The 23,758-nt window shown below is 46.3% G+C and overlaps 1 pseudogene; it reads right to left on the bottom strand.

Annotated features, from left to right (window-relative positions):
- The window catches only part of LOC113613100 (60S acidic ribosomal protein P1 pseudogene), a 251,948-nt pseudogene that overhangs the window by 6,426 nt on the left and 221,764 nt on the right, over positions 1 to 23,758 (bottom strand).

Below are 23,758 nucleotides of genomic sequence, written 5' to 3'. Positions count from 1 at the left end.
TCTGCCAGAACCTGACTTGTCAGCTCCACACCCAAATTTCAACCCTGTGACCTTCAGTGACTCCTACTTGCCCTCAGGGAGCCATGTGAGGTGCGTGCAATCCCTTTCTGAACCAGCCCCACTGACATTCCCGGCTCACACCCGTACACCAGCCACACACAGCAGCTCCCTTGCAGCTCCCCGGAGGCCCCGTGCTCTAGGGGCCTTCCTGTGCTGTACCTCCTGCCAGGAACGCTTTCTGCTCAGCCTTCCTGCCTGGCTCACTCCGCTCATCCTCCAGAATGCAGCTTACGCCCCATCTCTTTACAATATTCCGGAGCTCCCTGCTCAGGGAGGTGCTCGTCTGTGCTTCACCACAGTCCCCATGGCTCTGTCTGATGACTGACTATACTGATCTGTTTTCTCATCTTTTGCGCACCAGGTTTAGTGGGGATCTGGGCCTTCCATCCTTGTGCCCCCAGCTCAGGTCCTGGGTACCTCTCCCAGGGACTTCTGTAGACACCTTCCTAACAGACCTTGCTGCTTTCAATCAGCGTCTCCCCTCCCCCATTCTCCCTCTTCCCCACTCCAGAGTTACAGCTCTAAAACATTTAATTCCCCCCCTTCTTTTCTTTCAAAATCTTCTGTTGCTTCTCATTGCCCAAATTCTGGGGCCCGCAAGCATTCAAGGACCTTGCCAACCTGACCCCAAATTCCTCTTCCGTGTTCTTGCACCACTTGGGCTCTACGGCCCATCACCCATTCAGGATTCCCCAATGGGATCACAAAATAGCTCTCTTCCACTTTGGCTCCTGGGGTTCCCTCCTTCTCCGTACCTGATAGGCAAGTCCCAGGTGAAATAGTACCAGTGAATGCCGTCAACTCCTAAGCCAGTGTCCAGCCCTTCTCTGGGCTCTGGTAACTCTGGCCAGCTCTGCTCAGCTTCTCCTCGGCAGGCTGAGCTCCTGACCAGATACTTCAGCTGCACCAGCAGGTGGCAGCTGGATTTGGTTGTCTGACCTTGTGCTCTGAGCCTGAGGTGAATCTTCAGGAGCTGAAGCAGCAACGGCTACCTCCCAACACATCACACAGACACACACACGACACAGACTCGCAACACACCGTGACAGCCCTTCAACAAGAGTGCGCCATCTGTCCTGAGCACCACCCAGGATGGCCAGGGGTGCTCTGTTACATGTACTATCACAGACCCTACTAGCCCCAGGGCATGGGTGACCACTGGGTACACTGCAGGCAGCTGTCAGGGAGAAAAAAATTTCCTCTACCCTTCTAGGCTCTACTGACTGGTCTAAGAGTTAAACTGACATGAGACAGATGAACAGAAAGTCACATGAATTTTAATGACATGCATACATGAGGGAGACCCAGGAAAACTGAGTAACTTGCCAAAATGGCTGAAGCCACACTTTAAACCCCATCTTCAGCTAAAAACCAAAAAGGAAGTTGGGGGTAGTGGTTCGGGATTCAAAGGGAGGTAGGCAATTCACATGGAGATGGCAGAGCAAATGTCGGGTAAACAAATGTTTTCTGGGCCAGGCAGAGGCGATGGGACACAGAGAGGAATGATAATAAACAGACATTACTAGGTTCCTTCCTGTCTACACATCTAGCTCATAATGTAGTTATCTACATTATGATGGAGTTAGAGGACCAGGTCCTCTGTTTACATTCTTTTAGGCAGTTAAGAGGAAGGGCAAAGGTTCCTTCTGAGTCTTTTGGGCCTTACATATTTTCAGCTTGAAATAATCCACGTGCTAAAGAGACATGTTTTGGGGTGGCAGGTTATGCTCCCCTGCACCGCCTTCATGAATGCTCGTTTCTTCAGTGCTGTCCTAGTCCATTCAGGCTACTGTCACCAAGTACCATAGACTGGGCGCTTATCATCAGCAGAAATATACTGCTCACAGTTCCGGTGGCTGGAAGTCCCAGCTCAAGGTGCCAGCACGGTTGGGCTCTGGTGGGAGCGCTCTTCCGGTTTGTCTCCTTGTTATGTCCTCACATGGTAGAAGGGGCCCTAATCCCATTCATGAGGGCTCTGTCCTCATGACCTAATCACCTCGTAATCAGAGGCCCATCTCCTAATACCATGAGGATGTCAACATATACATTTTGCAGGGAAACAAACATTCAAGCCATAACAAGTGAGATCCTCTTAAATCTTTCTGAAGAGACTAAGAACAGGCTCTAAAAACCTAGCATGTACCCTCTCACCAACCTTGACACAATCTGGTGCTTGGTTTTCTCAGGCAGCCCCTGTAGGGTGGATACAAGTGTGGGGATGTGTACATTCTACTCCTTCTGTGGGACTCGAGGGACATTGTTCCAGCTAATGATTAAGAACTCTCCAGACAATAGGGGCTTCTTAGACAATGGGTGAATTTCCAGGATGTCCGGCCCCCTTCCGAGAAGGAGGGAGATAAACAAAATGTAAAAAAGGTATCTGTCAAAGACCAATCAGGAAGCTGGGGACAAGTTCCCTCTCTGGTCCAAGCCTAAGCCGGGACCAATCAGCAGGAAAACACAACCAACTCTATAATTTACATACGGGGAAATGCGAACCTATAAAACTGACATATTCGCGCCCAAAAGGGGTTCCTTCTTCGACCTCCTGCGTGAGGACCAAGGAACCCCGGTGCACCGGCCTTCAATAAACCTCTTGCGTTTTGCATCGGCTTCCGACTCTTGTTGTTTCCTGGGCGAGTCGAAACTCCTAGGAGACCGGAGACCGCGTAGGTCTAACACTTCCAATGGGGCCTCCCAAGACACACCTTCTCAAGCCCCAGGCTGAACAGGCTAGAAAGACAGTGCAGTGTCTGCCCTTGGAGTGAGTACTGACAAAACTGTATCTGTTCTGGGTGTCAAATAAGCCAGGTACACACCAACCACAGCCACAGAAATGTAGCCTGGTCCCTGCTGGGTCATTTAGTCTTATCTTGGCTGCCCCTGCTTCTGCAGTTACTCTTACTCACATAACTGCACCATTTCCTACTCACTCTTTATTTGTATGTGTGTAGTGTAGGTTAGAGAAAGTTTTTTCCTCTACCCTCCTACGTTTTCCAGCTGGGGCCCTGCAAACTAGACTAACAAAAGACAGATTAACAAGGGAAAAACAAACAGAGCTTATTAACATGTGCATCTCACACACACACACACACACACACACACACACACACACACGAGAGAAATTCATCACTCAAAGGGGTGATTAGAACTTGGGCTTAAATAGCATCTTAACAAAGATCAATACATTTGTAGAGAAGCTGCAAGACAAAGAAAATAGGTTTTAGGCTTCCAAGGGCAGCAAACTTGTGGGAAGGTGAATACATGGGGGAAACTAATGGAAGATAAGGGCTGCTTTAGTAAGTCGATTCCTCTCCTGTTGTCTCTGGACTGATAAGAGTCCCTGGTGGTAAGGAGTCTACGCCTGCTTTTAGGCAAATAGGAGAGGGGAAAAAAAAAAAAATAGGAGAGGGCAGAGAGCTTTTTTGCATCTGCTGTTTCTCAATTGTCTTCAGCTCAAAATAATCCTTATGCCAAAGTGGTGTATTTTGGAGTGGCACATTCTGGTCCCCTAAGTAGTGACCTCTAGAGCCAGCTCCTCTTAGGGGAAGCCAACGCCCTCTAGCTTCTTCCTGTTCTCTGGGTGCCTTGATTCTCAGAGGACTCCGGCGTTTCCAGCTTTCACTGTCCCTCCAAGAAAACTGGGGCAGATGAACTCAGCATGCTGTCCAGGGCCACGTCCCAGACTCTCAGCCTGCAGGGTGGAGCAAGCTCCAGTACACCCCAGGGAATCTCAGAGAGCCCCTTCTTCCAAGCACTCTGCTTACTAGAAAGGCATTTCTAAGAAAGAAATGAGCTGGGAAGTATTGCAAAATATTGTCGCTCTACAAGTATGACTGAATATTCCTGCCATGCCAGGGGCATGGGGACTTCCTGACTATATCTCTGTGGGTCTGTTTGCATATTGACACCCAGCAGCCCCCAGGCTTAAGTGATAGGAGATTATCTGAGCCTTTTGGGGGATCTGGATCTCCATTACCAGAGGACTGCATTCTTTTTTAAAGTTTAGGTAGATGTCTTTATATTAAAGAGAATGCTGAGATCATATCACCTGTTACTCACCCCAAGGAGCCCACAGGTGTGATAACACAATTGGCTAAGAAGATTTCAACTCCCCACTGTGCCCGCAACATTGCAGTGAACCTGCTCATATACAGAGACAAGTTCACAGAGAGGCTGATGAAACCTCAGCTTTGAGACGTCTCACCTGCACAAATCCTTTTCAAAGCTCTGTCCCCAGCTTTTATGTTTATAATCTGTACCCTTCTTCTCAAATAGTGTTCCCCAGTTATATAAACTTCAAGCCCCACAAACCCTGATTGACTCCTGCTTCTACGTGTCCCTTTAATGGGCATGCGTGAGAATTGCTAAAGGGCCTAGGCCATGAAGGGAATTGCTGGGTTCTAAGGTATCCATACACTTAATCTGATTAGCTACTGACAGATAATTCTCCATCCTGTGCTCCCACCAGCAGCAAGAGGAATCTCTATCCCCACATCCTGCCAGCACTTGGCATTACCCAGCTTTCTAGCTATGCTAGGCTAGTAGCTGCAAGCCTTACAGCATATTACTCCCTTCGAATATCACCTGCACCTATGCATTTCTCTGGTTATCAATGAGCAATTTCTTTCATATACTTGTAAAGCCTTTGGCTTTCCTCTTCCATAAGTCATCTGTTTATATATTTAACCCATTTTTCTTTTGGTGTATTCTCCTTTCTAATTGAATTGCAGGAGTTCTTTGTGTGTTCTAGATGTCTATCCTTTGTCACTTCTAGACATCATAAACCTCATAAATTTCCCAATCTGTCACCAATCTCTTAAATTCAACTCTGGTGCCGCTCGTTAACAGAAACCCTTAATTTTGATGTAATCGGATCTATCATTTTGCCTTGTGGTTTGTACTTTCTAAGTCTGGTTTAAGAAATTTTTACCTGTCCCAGGTTACGCTTTTCACCTGTTTAACTTTATAGTTTTACCTTTTGTATTTAGGTCTCTAATCCACTGGAAATCTCCTTTGTATGTGGGGTTAGATAGAGACCCAACTTTACTTCTCTCCATTCTTTCTTTCACTGCCTGTTTTCCCACCACCACCTACTAAACAATCCATCTTCCCCCTATTGATCTGTGGTACCACCTCTGTGTGAGATGAAGTTTACAGGTAAACACAGGACTACCAGTGCACTCTCGATTCTTCTCCACTGCCACATTAAAAACAACTTTGTAAGCGTCTCAGTATCTGGTGAGCAATTTCCCCCTCTTTATACTTCTGTTTCTAGATTGATTTTGCTATCTGTGAAACTTATTTTTCCCTATACATTTTAGGATAAGTATATTAGGTTTCTTAAAAAAACTACAACTAGAATTTTGATTGGGATTGCACTGAATTTATAAATTCATTTGGAGATAGTTGATATCTTTATAATTTAAGTTGTGCAATCCAAGACGTGATATGTCTGAAATGACAGAATCGTGAGAAGAAATTAAGATAGCTATGAATGAATATCTTTGAACGGGCCCCAAACCCTGTTCTCACTATGCCTCCTTATTTGGGTCTGGGGAGGTGGGGCAATAAAAAATTCCCATGCTGATCAAGGAGGAACCAGGGAACTGTGCTTCACTTCCCGGGGTGTGGGCCAGGAGCTCTGCAAGCATGTAAGAGATGGCTCTGACTGGCATGGCACCAGCAGTGACTGGGCAAGGGGGCAAGGGAGTGTTTCAGAGATGCCCACTCCCCAGCAAGGGCAAGAGGAAGTAACCAAGTGTGCCCAAGTGGCCAAGCACTTCCAGCTTGCAGAGCCAAAGGAATCGGAGACGTAGATCAAGAGAATGTGAACGTGGAGGCCCGCTGGTTGGAGGTCGCGGTGGGACTGGGGGCATGAATGGTGGATCCCAGCCCACGAGGACAAGACATGATGAGTTCTGGCTGAGTTCATGCCAGTGGCGGGCAGAGGATGCCAATAAACCAGAAACTCCCTCTCACCAATGCCTGGGGGCTGCAGCGCCCTCTCTCCCTCTGCACAGGGACTGGGATGGCCTCCAGGGAGAAGGTGGACCAGGGGGAGGGAAAAAATCCAGAAACTGACTATTTATTCAGAGGAGTCTGAGTTTTAAAGCAGAAGTTATCTTGAATTAGTAAGTTCAGTTCTGTAGAAATAAATACTTGCCTTTTTTTTCTTTTAAAGCATCTGAGATGTCAAACTACAGTGGTTCTATAAATTTCATATCCACTCTACAGCTTTTAGTTTCTGCAGACTGGATTTCAGCAGTAGAAGAAAAATCTCGTAAGGAGGGGCTGGGAGAATTAAATAAATATGACATAACCGTAAGGCAGGTAAAGGAACTGAGGCATAAAGAAACCAAAAGCTTTGCTTCTCAGCAAAGTGAATGAATGGCAGGCAATCGCATCATTTCCGGTTCTCATTCTGGCTCTGAATTTCAACAAGTACCTTGAGGGGATTCTGGAATAACCCCCTTGAGACCACAGCCCTGTTCACAAGAGCTCTGCTCAGTCTAGGATGTTGAATTGCAGAACAGGGAGCTCTTCCCTGAGGCCCCCTGTCTCCAGGGTGATGTGACTGCCCCACAGGAAGCGTCCAGCACACCAGGGCTGGCTGGGCTTCCTGCCACTGCCAGGTGACCCCTTTCTCAGACAGAATGTGCAGCCCCTTGGGTGGCCAGACATCCTGCAGCTGATCTGGGAAGCCCTCCTTGTCCTCTGGGAAGAGATGGCTGTGGCTTTTCCACATCCCTCCTTTTGTGTGGATAAAAATGTTCTCAGCAGATACTGCTGCTAAGAGGACACACCGGATCCTAGGTCAGCTTCAGTTCTGGCGTTGGCAAGCTCAGAACATGCAGTCCCCCAGGTTCCTCTAGCACAAGTAGATGAAAAGCCCTTCTCCCCTGACCCTCATCAGCTCCGGGGAACCCGGAGGAGCGGAAGCAGGCTGCTTCTCCTCCAAGGAGAGCCTCGTGCCACAAAGGCTTTGGGTGTCAACCGCTGCCTCTGCCGTCCCTGCTGAGGTCCCCTGTCCTGCCATGGCCTCCGGCTGTGGGCCCGGGCAGGTCGCTCCTCTCAGCCCAGCCTTCTCTGAATCGGCTGGCTGCCAGACAGCATCCCCCAACACTCTCTCTGAATGGGGCCCCGGGAGCTCTGATGCTTTGCTCTCACCGCTCTGGCCGCGTATCACAGAGCTGGAGCCAGGCCCTTCTGTCCGTGCCTCTCCCTCAGCCACTGTTGCTCTGATGCTCCTGTGCCGAGGGGCACATGGCATTTCCACAGGGGGCTCCCAGCCTCCCCAGGGCTCACCCTGGGAGGAAAGCCCAAGCCTTCTCCGCCCTCAGCGCCCCTACCCGCACGTTTATCTGAGGCACCCATTCTATACCCCAAACCCCCAGCCCTCAGGCGGGGCAGAAAGCAGGCGCTTCAAACCTGCACCTATGCTCTCATATTGTTTTGGTACAGCCTGCAAGGTAAGGACGGCGCTTACACTTCTAAATGGCTGAAAATACATCAAAAGGATATTTTGTGGCACATGAAAATTTATAAAATTCAGATGTCAGGGACCAGAAATAAACTTTTATAGGAACACAGCAGTACCCACTCGTTGACGTGTTGTCTGTGGCTGCTTTTGTGCTCCAAGGGCAGATTGGAGTAGTTGTGATGGAGACTGTAAGTAGTTGTGATGGAGACTGTAACCTAAAATATCTGGCCCTTTGCAGTAAACATTTGCTGACTCTTGTCAGGCACAAACCCTCCCTGTCCCCCCTCTCCTGAAGCCCCACTGGCCATGTGTAGCGAAAGCTACCACTGCTCCGGGAATGGTGGGGAAAAGCAGAGAGAACAGCCTCCACCAGTAGACTGACAGCCACTGGAGGGGATCATGGCTTTCATCATCATATTAGGGGATTGCTACATGTTCCTCCTATAGTAAATAATTTTCCATAGCTCCAAGTTTTAAGCTCTCCTTATAACCAAACTAATTTTTATTTCTATGGAAAAAAAAGGTTACTGCTTTCTTATAATAAATTAACTGTCCTTCAAAGTTACAATAGAGTGAGTTGATAAATAACTTCCAAAGGGGAAGATGATCTCAAACCAGTTCTGGTTAATTTTTAGATGAATCAGTTGGAACCAAAAAATTGGGTACTAAAAGTACTGAGTACCGTCTAAAATCAAAACAATTCCTCTGGGTGTGTGTGTTTATCCGTGTCTGTTTCCGCGTGTCTCTGTGTGTTGTTTAGTTCAACAAACTAGATTGAGAATAGGATAGGAGAATTTACCTTCTCAAGGGAGATTTTTAAATCTGATTAAGGATTTATATTTTAAAAAATTAGCAGTGTTTCTCTAATCTCATGGAATAGGAAAGGCTTGGGGAAGGGGAGTGGGTGCTAGGAAACATGACCATCCTTTGTTCAACTTTGAGAGAGCCAAACTGAAGGTATTGCAACCTAAGATAATAATTGCATAAACCTGTCTGCTCATTGGGCTTTCAAAAATTCTCTTAATCAGCATTCGTTTCCTGAGAACCCATTATTTACCATGCGTTGTATTAGGGGAAAAGAGCTACAAAGATACATGCCGCCATCTTTGCCTACAGAGAGAACACAGTAAAGGCTGCGGGGGGTGGAGGTGCTCTCGGTCCTCAGGGGCAGATCCAGGCTGGCTCGCTCAGGAGGAGGATTTTTTTTTTTGTAAAACTACATGTGAAGCATTAATGGGGCTGGTCTTTCACAGACGGCCAGGGACAGGCATTGGAGGGGGCAAGTTCCTGGCACTGGGAAGCCACTCTAGTTTCAGGAGACCGCTGGGCTCTGTGGCAGGAGTCATGCCTATTGACCTATAGCTCAGTCTCTGCTGGGCTTGAAACTCTTCTCTCCTCCATCACTTCTGCTTACTCATAGTTTCAATATTTTGTAATTTGGGCTCATTGTGACTCACTGTGGCCTCAACTCTTATTTTCTTGTTTCTAAACATCCTACCAAGTCTTTTTCTCTTGACATTTCCCTGTTTACATTTCTAAGGGAGAAATGGGGATGAACCCACCTTTCATACGTGCTGCTGACCAGCCTACTGAGTGGCTGCCTGTTGGTTGGGTGTCCACCCTGCACCGATCAGCTCTAGGGGTGGGGTCATACGGGACAAAGCATAACCACTTACAGCTGCTCCTTTGGGTTTCCCCTAGCAGGGTTAGTGAGAATGACAGATAATGTGAATAAGCTGTTCACCATATAAAATTAACCCTCTGCTGTGATAACACTACAAGCGAAATTCACTGGGCAAGCTTGGCAGCACAGGTGGTGGTGGGGAAAACGATCCTATAACCAGGTAGCACGGGCTCCCTTCCCCAGGGGCAGCCAGGAGGGCGATATCCAGAGGAGTTAGCAGCTTCAGGCTGTGTATTGTACCCAAACGGGCTCATGGCAGCCGGTCAGGCAGGATAGCGTGGTTCTGGGTGATGGGTCTGCTGATAGCCAGTGATTGGTTGTATCATAACCAGGGTAGGTTCTAGGCCTATAGGGAGGAGCGACAAGATCAAGGCAGGATCTCCATGTTGTCTAAGTTCAGAGCAAACCACTAATCCCAGTGAGGAAATGGAGTGCCAAGCAGACACACAAGATTGAGGCCCACTCTTACGGAATTTGCGTGGGGGCACGCAGGTGTATGTGTAGGGGAGAGCACTGATACAACTCTGGGGACACGTATCAGCTGCAGTAACACCAAGGGTCAGTAGTGGCACAAATAGCTTGAGACCTCTACCTGCGACGGGGCTTGGGCTCCCGGCCAGCATGGAGGGTCAGCAGTGCATCCGTGTCCAGGGCTCGGAGGCTAGAGGAGGAGGGAGCAGCAGAAGTTTGTACAGAACCGGGGCAGCCATGACAGATGACTTTTCAGCTGACGTTTGCTATAAGTATTTATCAGGAAAAAGGGAGGAAGGTGAGGAACCTTCCAAGTGGTCAGTAGAACCAAAAGATTCTGGGGCCCCTCTGATATCTTCCTCTGGGACTCAAAATTACCTACTTAGCTAAGGAGGTTGTAAGGGAACTCAGAAGGTAAATTACTCCAGTTACAACCCCCAGACTGAGAGCCACCTGGGGAAGCCAGCAAGTAGACCAAATCCCCCAGAGCGTTGGTAGGCACACTAAGAACGGTGGTGGGAGGGGGAGCTCCAGGGCCCAGCTGCTCTTCTCTTCATTTTCAAAGAGCAGGGTCTCATGGACCTTTCTTTCTTTCTTTCTTTCCCTTCCCTTTCCTTTCCCTTCCTTCCTTCCTTCCTTTCTTTCATGGCTGCATTGGGTCTTTGTTGCTGTGCGCAGGCTTTTCTCTAGTTGCGGTGAGCGGGGCCTGCTCTTCGTTGCAGTGCGCAGGCTTCTCATTGCGGTGGCTTCTCCTGTCGTGGAGCATGGGCTCTAGGCGCTCCAGCTTCAGTAGTTGTGGCACGCGGGCTCAGCAGTTGTGGCTCACGGGCTTAGTTGCTCGGCGGCATGTGGGATCTTCCCGGACCAGGGCTCAAACCCGTGTCCCCTGCATTGGCAGGCAGATTCTTAACCACTGCGCCACCAGGCAAGTCCTCATGGACATTTTTAATTGCTCTTTAAAAGTCTCAGCGACTTCTGTTGTGTCCATTAGTTCACCATAAAAAACGTACTCAGGTTGTTGCCCCAAGTGCTTTAACTATCTTTATCTGGAATCAGAAGCTTGGCTAATTAGCAAAATGAATGATAGAAATGGCTTCTGTTGGCAAAATTAGAGATCTGTTAATTAACATAAAGGATATTATACATGGGCTTTTACCGTGAAACCTTAATGGTGTTCAAGACATGAGCTTGGCTAGGACATCAGGGCTATACTCTCTGTCTATTCTATGTAAGCTGAGAATAAGATTCTAGCCAGACCTTTACCAGTCACCTTTCAGAATGGCGTCAGAGGCATGATTTGGAACTTGTCCTGTGTTCAGTCACGAATTCAGACAATTCTGGTTGCCTGATGCTAACAAAAATCTGGTCTTTAGAATAGTGCCCTGTCACTCTCAGGAGAACCTTTCATGTAAAGTGTGGACGGAGCACCTAAAAGGTCAGAGGGCTTCTCTGAGCTTACAGAACCAGCTGCTTGAACATTTTTAGATCTTCTTACTGATAAATATGTACGTGTGTGTCACAGCACTTGGTCTGAGACCTACTTTCATTATTACATCACAGCGGGGCTGTGGGGAGATGGGGTTAATCAGATCCCACCACATCTTGGCTAGGAATGGGCAACCTCAGTGATGCAGAAGTGGGATACTCTGTTGCGGTTGAATTCATCCCTTCAGCAAATATTTCTGGCATAACGTCTATTTGCCAGGCATGTGCTTGATACTGAGGGTACAATGTTGCATGAGGCAGACATGATCCCCTCCCTCGAGAAGCTTCCAGTCCAGGAGGCAAGTGATCAAGCAAATAGCAACAATCAGTAGTGAGCATCGCGGCGGGGGAAGTACAGAGGCGTGGGGACACGGAGTAGACAGGATATACAAACTGGGAGGTCAAAGCAGTTCCTTCTTTTTTCTGGAAAAATACAAGTGCTAGAATTGACCCCACAGGCCACTGGACAAATGCCCAAGGGCACTGATGTGGCCTGACCCTGTTGCAGAGTTTGAAGCTCAAGGATATTTTTGAGGTCCTGTGGTCAGTCTCCTCCCATCAGTTTGAGCCCACATGGACACCTGGCTCCCTTGTGTTTTTATCCCGGACGCCACTAAGGTTCAAATCCACATGATGCAGTTGGCAGATTTCATCCCCAGAGACCGCAGCACGAAGAGGCTTAGTGACTTGCCCAAGGGCATGTATTGAGTCAAGTGTAGAACTGGGAACAAAACTCAGTCACCTGACGCTGGGGCCAGCTCCCCTTCCCTTAGACACGTCACCTAACAGGGAAAATAATCTTCTGAAATATCAAATAGCATTGGTCTTTTGATGAGTAAGCAAGCTGATGAGCAAATAATGAGAAAAGTGGGTATTGAATTTCCTTTGACATACCCCTTTGGAAAACGCAGCAACAGATGCAAGAAGAGTGTGACTTATAAATGAAAGCAAAAATCTTTTAAGATAGCCTCAGACAGCTGATAAACAGCCACGAGGCCTGAGTGTCAGTGCAAAGGAGAGAAAGAACCAAACATGTAAGACACTAGAGTTCTCAGGCAGGCAAGGGAGTCACGGTCTCAGGAGTCACGGTGTTTGTATAGGGACTGAGTTGCCCTTTCTCGTCCTCTTGGTTATGGAGGGAGAGGGGAGAGGTACTTTTGAAACACAGATCACTTAAGGGTAGTCCCATGTGAGACTTTGATAAGCTGACTAAAGACGCATGCCTGATAAAATCACGGTTGCCCGAGTTCTCGTTGAGATGAGAGAAAATACTACCTGCTTCTGAGAAACAAACTTATGGTTACCAAAGGGAAGGGTGAGGGGGGGATAAATCAGGAGCTTGGGATTAACAGATACACACCACTATATATAAAATAAACAGCAAGGACCTACCGTATAGCACAGGAACTATATTGAATATCTTGTAATAACCTATAACCTCTGCCCCACACCAAAATAGTGTTGTGTCATTGCCTCAGTGGCAGCACCTAGGACTAGGTTTCTCCAGCCTTCCTTTAACAAAACAGAACAAACAACAACAAAACTGAATTTCCTTAATGTCTTTCAGTTTGAGAGAGAAAAGGAATTTGGAAGAGAAAAAGGTTTCCTTTGACCCTCTGATCCACTCAATTTACTGAAACATGTCTGTGGGCTTCATTTTGTAGATACAACCAAATATTGTCAACGTCATGGAACATATAACATCCAGGCCCCTGGGTAATTTAGGATCAGAAAGTTCAGGTATGATTGGCCTCGGTGTGCTCACTGCACTCCATTTCTGCTTCCTCATCTAAAAGATACTCAAGTGTGGACTCCCGGGTCGTATTGGGAAAGGGGAGGGGGCAAAGGTCATTGGAAGTTGGTAACACTTTGACAGGTTTTATAAGTTCCCTAACGTGGGAACAAATCTCCCTAGACCTAACTACACAAGAAAAAAATTCTATTCCTATGAACAAATGTTCCACTTGACAGGATGAAACCTTTAGTCTTTCTTTTGTAGGTCAATTCTATGGAAGAACCCAGAAGCTAGTTTACAGAGAAATCTCAGTGAGGATCTGTCTCTTGAGCTCTACACACATATCCAACTGTGGAAGTCATTTTCCTAGATGCCCCCAAACTCGACGCTTCCCGAGCAGAGCCCGTCGTCTCCTCTCCCCGCCCCTCCAGCGCTGCTCTACTGACCGCGCTCTGCCTCAGCGAATGCCACCATCTTGCTCACGGGCATCCAATCTAGAAGCCACGTAGTCCTCTTTGATGCCTTTCTCTCTCACTCGCTCCGCTTCCAGTAAGTTACCCAGTCTGGTTACTGCTGCCTCCTAAATCTCTCCCATATTTACTCGCTTCTCTTCATTCCCACCACCTGCCACTGCCCTAGCCCAGTCTGCTAGCGCCTCTCACCTGGATCACTGCACCAGCCCCTAATCAGGCTCCGCCCCCTGCCTTGCCTGCCATGCTTCCTACATGCGGGGAGAGTGATACTTCTAAAATACAACTCTGATCCCCTCACTTTCCTGCTTAAGACCCTGCAATGGCTCCCCACCATCAGGGAATAAGGACCAAATAAGACCTTCTCTGTTTGAAGGTTTATCTCTTCGGATTCTTGACTTGCCACTCCTACCCCCTCATACTCCGACCTTGAGCTATGAAAACTTTTAGGTCCCGGACGAACCTGACTTGCACTCTGCCTCCTCTTGGCCTCAGGTATCCCTATTCCCACAGCTTGGAACGCTTCTTACTCTCACTCCTCCTCACCTGATTAACTGCTATTAGCCTTCAGCACTCAGCTTGGAAGTCCCTTCTTGACATCACTGATGTGCTCCAATAGCACAGTCTGTGTGTCCCATTTCAAAACTCTTGCCTCATTTGGGAGTGCACATGCCTATTTACTGTTTTAGCTGTATTTGCTGTTGGAAAGTATGTTCCTTATATGATGCTAGAAAAGGCAAACTATAGGGACAGAAAGCAGATCAGTGGTTGCCAGGTGCTGAGGGTGGGGGGAGGGGATTGACTGCAAAGCAGCCAAGCAAACTTTTTGAGGTGATGGAAGTGCTCTATATCTTGACTGTGGTGGTGGTGGTTATATCAGAAGGAGAAAGGGAAAGAAAATCCCATTTAAAAACACCTCAAAAAACAAAAACAAACCTAGGAATAAACTTAACCACTGATAAAGTAAACTGAAGATGATTCAAAGAAATGGAAAGATGTCCTATGCTCTTGGATTGGAAAAATTAATATTGTCATACTACCCAAAGCAATCTACAGATTTAATGCAATTTCTATCAAAATACCTATGTCATTTTTCACAGAACTAGAAAAAATAATCCTAAAATTTATATGGAATCATAAAAGACCCCAAATTTCCAAGCCAATCCTGAGAAAAAAGAACAAAGCTGGAGATATATCCCTTCCAGATTTCAGATTTTACTACAAAGCTATAGTAATCAAAACAGTGAGGTATTGGCACAAAAACAGACACTTGGATCAATGGAACAGAATAGAGAGCCCAGAAATAAACCCACACACTTATGGTCAATTAATCTACAACAAAGGAGGCAAGAATATACAATGGAGAAAAGACAGTCTCTTCAACAAGTGGTGCTAGGAAAGCTGGACAGCTACATGTAAATCAATGAAATTAGAACATTCCCTCACAGGACTTCCCTGGTGGCGCAGTGGTTAAGAATCCGCCTGCCAATGCAGGGGACATGGGTTTGATCCCTGGTCTGGGAAGATCTCACATGCCGTGGAGCAACTAAGCCCGTGTGCCACAACTACTGAGCCCGTGTGCCACAACTACTGAGCCCGTGTGCCACAACTACTGAAGCCCTCACGCCTAGACCCCTGCTCTGCAATGAGAAGTCCATGCACCACAATGAAGAGTAGCCCCTGCTTGCTGCAACTAGAGAAAGTCCGCATGCAGCCAAATGCAGCCAAAAAATAAAGAATTTTTTTTAAAAAGAACATTTCCTCACACCATATACAAAAATAAACTCAAAATGGTTTAAAGACCTAAATGTAAGACATGACACCATAAAACTCCTAGAAGAGAACATAGGGAAAACTCTTTGACATAAATCAGAGCAATATTTTCTTAGATCAATCCTCCAAGGCAAAAGAAATAAAAGCAAAATTAAATAGATCCTAATCAAATATAAAAGCATTTGCACAGCAAAGGAAGCCATCAACAAAACAAAAAGATAACCTACGGAATGGGAGAAAATATTTGCAAATGATGTGACCCACAAGGAGTTAATATCCAAAATATACAAACAGGTCATACAACTCAATATCAAAAAAACAAACAACCCAATCAAAAAATGGGCAGAAGACCTGAATAGACATTTCTCCAAAGAAGACATACAGATGACTAACAGGCACATAAAATGATGCTCAACATCACTAATTATTAGAGAAATATAAATCAGAATCACAATGAGGTATCATCTCACTCCAGTCAGAATAGCTGTCATCAAAAAGTCTACAAACAGTAAATACGAGAGAGGATGTGGAGAAAAGGGACCCTCGTACACTATTGGTAGGAATGTAAATTGGTGCAGCCACTATGGAAAACAGTATGAAGGTTCCTCAAAAGACTAAAAATAGAACTACCATATGATCCAGCAATTCCACTCCTGAGTATATTATATAGTCAAAGAAAACAAAAACACTAATTCAAAAAGATACATGCCCCACAATGTTCACAGCATCATTATTTACAATAACCAAGACATGGAAGCAACCCAAGTGCCCATCAACAGACAACTGGCTTGTGAATACACACACACACAGGAATATTACTCAGCCATAAAAAAGAATGAAATACTACTGTTTGCAGCAACATGGATGGACCTAGAGAATATTATGCTTAGTGAAATAAGTCAGACAGAGAAACACAAATACTACATGATATCACTTACATGTGGAATCTAAAAAATAATACAAACTACTACACATAAAATAGATAAGCAACAAGGATTTACCTATAGCACAGAGAATTATACCCAATATCTTATAACAATTTATAATGGAATATAACCTGCAAAAACACCCAAAAAACAAAAAACTGAATCGCAATGCTATACACCTGAAACTAGCACAATATTATAAATCAACTGTACTTCAATTTAAAAATTTAAAAATGCATCAAACTTTACACTTAAAATGGGTGAATTTATTGTATAGAAATTACATGTCAATAAAGCTGGTTTTAAGAAAAATAAATGTATCCCCCCTGAGGGCAAGTTTGTACTTAGAACAGTGCCTGGCCCATAGTAAGTGCCTACAATAAGTCATTGTTAAATGAATGGATGGATGAATGAATGTATATTATTCCCTTTCCCTACTGTTTTATACAATTGGCATAAAAAATTTTTAAATCAATGTGTAAAAAATGTGTTATGACTTGCCCTGGCATCCCATGAATGGGATTCAAATTTCTCTCAGTGAAACATGTAAACATAAGCCCCATGCATGTCCTTTGGAGAAACATGGTTCCAGCAAGAGCTCAGGAGAAGGCATTTCAGTGACATGAGACAGCAGTTCTGCTCGCCTTACGAATGGAGAGGGTGAGAAATAAAAGCTTCAGTGGGGTGGCTACTGGCACTTCTGAGGCCTGTCTGCCCAGAGGCTTCCTTCCTGGAACTCCAGGCAGATCTGTGCTCTGAAGACACTGACAACACCCACCTCCATTCCTTAGCTGCAAACTCTTTGTTCCCACGGACCAGGCAGCTCAGGAGAAGCGGGGTGGAAGCTGCTGCCTAGACCACCACGTAAATGCCTGGGCATCGCTGCAGAGAGACTAGAAACAAGCACCTGCCCTGGCCTGAGATCCCCTTGACCAGAGGCATGGGTTGTCCTTGGTTCACAGGGACCTAGACCCAGAGTTAACCCTTGCTCAGCTGTCCAAGGTTAAGAGCCCTTTCTCTGTATGGAGACCTACACTTACAATCCCTACCAAGAACAAAAGAAAATTTAGAACTGGAAAGGGTCAGCTTGCTCATTAGTTCATTTTCAGATGAGGAAACTGAGGTCAGAAAGGATGAGAGACTTGGCTGGATTCTGACCAGACAGCTGGGCTAGATCTTTGTTTCTAGCCATAAGGACCAGCTACCAGCCGCCTCTTCTCTGAGCGCTCAGCCTCCCTGGTCAGTTTGTTCACCTTAAAGCGCTGCAGTGGGGACCGTGCTTCTCCTTTACAACCAAGCAGGGGTTAACCCAGTTTGCTTCGCCGGTTTTAGAGAATACTTGGTGAATCAAAATAATGGATCTCGGAATTCAAATTTTCTCTCAGATTTTATCACTGAACGAATGAAAAGAAGAAAAAGCGAAAGCAAATGGACTGATTTTCTGATCACACAACTCCTTTGGCTGGGAGACGGGAGACTCCCCACCTCTCTTCGAAGGTATCGTCTCCCTGGGAAGGTGCCTGCTTCTCTCCCATCTGTCCAGGCACACACAGAACACAACAAGTCTGCTCTCTGTATCTCTCAACACCACCTCTTTTCTTCTCGCACACCTGGTGCAGACTGTTGAATGAATAAACAGACAAGCTCATTGGAAAGTAGGTGGCATGGAATCCAGGATACGTTTTCCAAAGGAAACGACGTCATGAGAGGGTTTGGGTTTCCTGAGCCTGCCCACAAAGCCGAATCAATCTATCACACCACTGAAAGGCTACACATTTTAGTAGGAAATAAGGGGGAAAAGAAGTACAGTTACCATATTAATCATAAAATAAACAAACAAAAAACCTGAACAAGAAATGTTTGCTGGGGCAGATCTTACCCACACTGCTCAGCTCCACTTGGAAGATGAAGGGGGGCCGTCTCCCTCTTGAGTGATTATGCCTTGAAATTAGTGACTTTCTTTGCTAACAGCCGAATCTCTCTCTGACAGCTGCTCAGATCAACCAGGCATGCATTACTTTCATCTTTAATAAACAGGCACTCTGAAGTCAGTGGCTGGTCTCCATGGCAACCAGATCAAGTTTTTCCGCTGATGTTAGAGGCAGAAAGGAAGAAGGGATAGATCACTTTTGCTGAGGCGCTGAACCCTGAGATGGCAGAGGAAGGCGGGTGTGGGGTACACGTACTGTCCTCCACTTCTTTATGGGTCCCAGGAGAATGGGAAGTGACTGTCCTGATCAGCAATATAAGACACAAGGGAAAGGGTTCCTTGAGACAGCATAGCCCACATCAAGGCCTGCACTGCCAAGCACCTAAATGCAATTCAGTCCAACTTAAATCACATTCACTGTGTGTGCCTGGCCCTCTGCTACATGCTTCAGGGGTTACTTACAGTAGGAGGATATAGAAAAAGTGACCAGCAACTATGTTGAGGGGTGTGAGGTGCGTGGGGCAGGTTCCCAGAGAAGGTTCAGCCTCTGCCTCTCCCAGCCCAGAATGGCTGCAGCTCACAGCACCCTTCCCCATCAAACTCAGCCATACCTAGTCCTTGAGCTGTAGCTGGGATGACTAGCAGCTGGTCAGGCTGGAATGAATAGTTTGTTGATAGTTCACCGCTGCAGTGTCCATGGGCCTTTACCACCTGGGGCCCATGGAATTTCCACCTTCTCTGAGCTCTCCCTGGTGGGTCCACTTGGTCTGCATGACTGGGATCTGAGTCACTCTCCTGATCCAGGCTGGGGCCCTGACATTTTGCCTCGCTCTTGCCTGCCTCTTCTCTCGGGCTTTGGAATCGGAATTGTAGTTCCATATCCCCAGGTGGGGTCCTGCTCTAAGGAAGCTGGTTACCTGGAGCCACACGGAGAGACTTGTCCCTTAACTTCAGCTGTTGCCCCCTGCTGCAACCGTCTGCCTCTCTGCCCCAGCAGGAAACTGGACCCTCCAGGTTACTGACTGATGCTTACGGGAACTAAGCTGTTAGTCTGCTGTTGGCCCCTGGAAACTGGACCTTGGGCCACTAGCACCCACTCACATTACCACCCCAAGGCCTGTCAGCTTCTGGTCCTAAGATCCTCCTTTCCCCCCCAGACCAGGGCTGCTGCCAAAATACCAGAAAGCCTTACTCCTGAGCCTGAGTGGGCTATAATGGACGTGGTATTTGAGGTGAGTCTTGAAGGGCAGCCAGGATTTGGAAGGTAGAAGAGAGAACTTTCTGTCAGAACAAGGGTCCTGGATGAGAGTCGGAGGGTGAGGAGGCATGCCTTTATCCAAACCTCAATTAGGCAATCCCAACTTCCTGAGCCCACTCAGCAGGGAAGGGTGCGGGTCATCCCGGCTGGAGGGGTCAAGTCCTGCAGGGCACCTGTTTCAGGAACTCTCTCACAGCTTCTCCTGGAGTTGGGCCCGGTAAATACAGTTGATACCCTCCTAGGATTCTTCAAGTGGAACTAGACAGCCAGATTCTGTGAACAGGATTGTAACTAAAATTTACTAACACATTAACTCATTATTCACAAAATAGATGAGGGTGGAGGAACAAGAAGGGATGTGTCAAGAAAGGCACTTGTAAGCCATATTAAGAAGCTTGGACTTTTTAAAGAGATAATGTCAAACTATTAGATAATTTTAATCTGGGGATTAATGTGATCAGATGAGGTTTTATGTTGTAGGCACAGTGGAGGGAGAGGCGAGCTCAGAGTCTGAGAGGAAGAAGCCAGGAGACAGCTCGCCCACCCAGCTGCTTCCCGAGGGGCACAGATTCACAGGCTGCAGGTCCCAAGGGCACAGTGGCCCTGGCTTCGGGGTCTCGTCCACTCACACCATCTACGTTTTCATTGAACTCTCTGCCGGGTTCCCTTCCCCTCTCCTTGCTCCTGCTGTGTCTTCTGTTTGTTCCCCATGGTGCTGCCCTGTACTCACTTTCTCCCATGCTTTTTCACTTTCACCCTCACTTCAGCATCCTCTATCCTGGCCTCTCTTTTTCCTGCTTTCCGTCTGCATTCTCAATGCAGATGGAAAGCTGCTCGAGAGACCCACCCTCCCCACCAGCTTTAAAGGAAAAGACTGACCCCAGGAGACAAACGCTTCCTCTGGGCTGTTGGAAACAAGCCAGTTGATTTTTCCATTACAGAAGCGGAACACCAAAGGCTGTTGACCACCCCAGTAGGTCAGCAGAAATGGCTATTAGGAGTTTATTGCTCACTTCTACCCATTCAGTGTGGAATATGCTAGGAGCTTCCCTTGACCCTCCCTTGACCTGAAATACCTCCTCCACTGATGCCTGAAAGCCCACCATTGAACCGGTCATTCCTTTGTGTTAATCATTACTTTCTCCCAATGGTTTTCCTTTGAACATACAAATCCTCCTGGAAGGGGAAACATATTAGCTTCCTAATGCTTTGATGTAACAAAGCACAGAGGGGAAAAGTACAAAAGGTTTCCATTCTCTCCTGAACATCATACGTGCGACTGGGGATACATCTAATTTGACTGGATGCAGAATTAACAAAACATTTAAATTATAGAACTGCTGATGTCCATGTGATCATTTTCTTCTTTACCTTTTCTTTTTATCTTTTTCGCTGAAGTATAACACATACAATAAAGCATACAAGTCTTAAGTGTACAGCTTAATGGATTTTTACATATTTATACACCCATGTAACTACCACCTAGATTAAATATATTTCCAGCACTCCAGAAGGCTCCCTGTGCCTCTTCCCAGTCAATATTCCCACAAAGATAATCACTGTTCTGACTTCTATGACCATAGATTAGTTCTGCCTGTCTTCAACTTTATGTAAATTGAGTCATGTGAATTCTTAGCTTTTGGCTCAATACAATTTTTCTGAGATTCATACACATTGTTACATGTATGAGTCATCCGTCTTTTCTACTGGTGCTTAGTATTCCACTGTATGAATATACTACAATTTCTTTATTTTTCTGTTAATGAACACTTAGGTTGTTTCTAGTTTCTGGCTATTATGAATAAAGTAGCTATGAACATTCTTTTTTTTTTTTTGCGGTACGCGGGCCTCTCACTGTTGTGGCCTCTCCCGTTGCGGAGCACAGGCTCCGGACGCGCAGGCTCAGCGGCCGTGGCTCACGGGCCCAGCCGCTCCACGGCATGTGGGATCTTCCCGGACCGGGGCACGAACCTGCGTCCCTTGCATCGGCAGGCGGACTCTCAACCACTGCACCACCAGGGAAGCCCCTATGAACATTCTTATACAAGTTTTTTTGTAAACATATGCACTAATTTTTCTTCGATATATATCTAGAAGTGGGATTGTTAGGTCAAAGAGTAGGCATATATTTAACTTTATTAGAAAGTGTCAAACAGATTTCCAAAAGTGACTGTATCATTTTGCATTCCCACCAGCAAATATATTAGAGCTGCAGTTGCTCTGCATCCTTGCAAACACTGGGTGTTGTCAGTCTTTTTAATTTTAGCTATTCTGGTAGAGAAATATTTGTGATATGTTTGCCTGAGACAGGTGGATTCCTGAGCTGGGAGTTCTGAGCAGGAGAATGGAGCCCTCCTATCAGTGATAGCTATGGGAGCGGAGTCCTGATGAATTTTGTTGTTTGTTTGAATAACAAGAAACTGTAAGGGCTAGAAAGCTAGAGGAACATTTTCTATTAGTACCAGCTTTAAAAAACCAATCCTGGAGGCTGTGTCACCAGTGGAAGAAAGAGCTCATTTAGGCTAATTCTAGAATACTCTAGACAGGGTGGATGTGAAGCTAACACTGCAGACCCACCTGGGATGGTCTAGCCAGAAAGGGATCTTGTACCAGAATTCTTGGTTGCAAGCAACAGAAACCAGTTCAAGCTAAGATAACCAAGTGGGAATGGATTAAAAGCCATCTGGGTACTCACAGAATGGACAGGAGTGTCAAGGGCCAGGCTTGAGATGGGCAGGAATCGAGGAGGGTCTAAGAGGTCAGGAGCAGACACGTCAGCCTACTCAGCGTGGCTTCCTGCCAACTATTCCGGAGTTCCAGGTTAAAGTTCCAGAAGAGCTCATCAGATTTGCTGGCTTAGACCATATGTCCACCCTCGGGGCTGGGAGAGGCAGAAGCAGGTCTCTCCTAGTCTTTCCATAGTGGGGTAGGCACCTGGGTTTATACCCCACTACGACTGCATGCGTGGGGAGGAGGTGATTCCCTAAAAGAAATCAGATGCCGTCAGGGACGGGGAAAGGATGTCGCGTAGCCCAAGAAATACTACACGTTCACCACAGCCCTGACTTCAACAGCATTCCTTTCACACCAGGATGTTAATCAGGAAAGAAGTGGTGAAAGAACACTGGCCTGGGCCTACAGGGTGGGGAGGGAAAGGGAATTTGACAGGACAATAAAACCTGATTTGCTAACCTGTTTTCCAATGGACTTGAATAAGATGAGATCAAATGACTCACAGTTTGCTAAACTGTCTGTCATTTTCAGCCAGTCTGAGTCACTCCATGATCCCTTTACCGTGCAGTCAACCCTGACTGAGGGAGTCCTGGGTGGATGTGAAGGGTGGGGACTGCAGAAACTAAGAAGAGAAGATCACCCGGACGGCACTCCTTTTCAAGTCCTCATCTCACAGGCTCTACAAACATAGTGTCTAGGGCCCGTGAGCTTCTCAGGGCCTTAGGAAATATCTGAGAGTCGGGGGGAAATTACAGGTGCCAAAATACATAAAGAAAAATCGCAAATTAAAAAATTTTTAAGTGCTCAATCAGCATTTAGCTACCCTTTTCCCCCTCTTTTGTGACACTCCTACCCCCAGCTCAGAGTTCCCCAACCTTCAGCCTATGGTGCGTTGTTCCTAATTACAAAGCCACCAGCAAATGAGAGTAAGCAAGAGAGAGCAGAGGCAGGTGACGTGGCTTCTCCACAACAGGTGACCACATCTTGGTCTTCATCTGAAACTAAGAGTCCAATCAACTCCAAAAAGAAGGAAAAATGACTAAAGCTTTAACCTTAAGTTCAGAGACCTAGTTTCTGAATCCCTTTGCTCAATGGAATTAACTCAACATGGCTTTACATCCAGGAAAGATTTTGAAAATGTCTTTGAGTTACCTGAAATTGGGCGAGAGGTCACACCCAGGCTGGACTTTTGGAGCGTGCATTTTCTTACAATGGTAAGAACACAGGTCTGGGCGTCAGAAGACCCAAGTATCATCCAGGCTGTCATGAACTCGCTATATGACCTCAGACAAGTCACAGCCTTTTTTCTCCTCTTTCCTCTTTTGTAAAATGAAAGGAGTTGACTGAATGAGCACTGACGTTTGTTCAAGTCCTGTGATCACTTAAACTCTTAAGTGGATTCCTAAAGCAAAGAAAGAAACCACATTAGCCTCGCTGACACGTCTTCCGTTATGCTCCACAAAAGACCAAACGATATAATAAAAAGCATCTCTGTCCCCCAAACCATGCTTAATCTCCAAGTTATGCAGCCTGTGATTAGTAGAACCTATTTCGCCGTAACTGAGTGGGGTAGTTCTAGGAAAAGATTATACCGAATTTCACTAAATATGCATTCATTTGGTTAACCAGACCACTAGGGCTAACATACTGTACCGATTACCTAATATGAGTACCATCAACGTTCTTCCATTTTCGGTGAATTGGCTTTTTAGCCATCAGGCTGGAGCTCACTATAATTTATTTTCTTTGT

The sequence above is a fragment of the Aethalodelphis obliquidens genome, unplaced genomic scaffold (assembly GCF_003676395.1).
Source record: "Aethalodelphis obliquidens isolate GAN/ISIS:26980383/991018 unplaced genomic scaffold, ASM367639v1 scaffold3, whole genome shotgun sequence".
In the NCBI taxonomy this organism is placed as follows: domain Eukaryota; kingdom Metazoa; phylum Chordata; class Mammalia; order Artiodactyla; family Delphinidae; genus Aethalodelphis; species Aethalodelphis obliquidens.
Note: the sequence above shows the minus strand (reverse complement) of the source record. Positions and strands in the feature narration are given on the sequence as shown.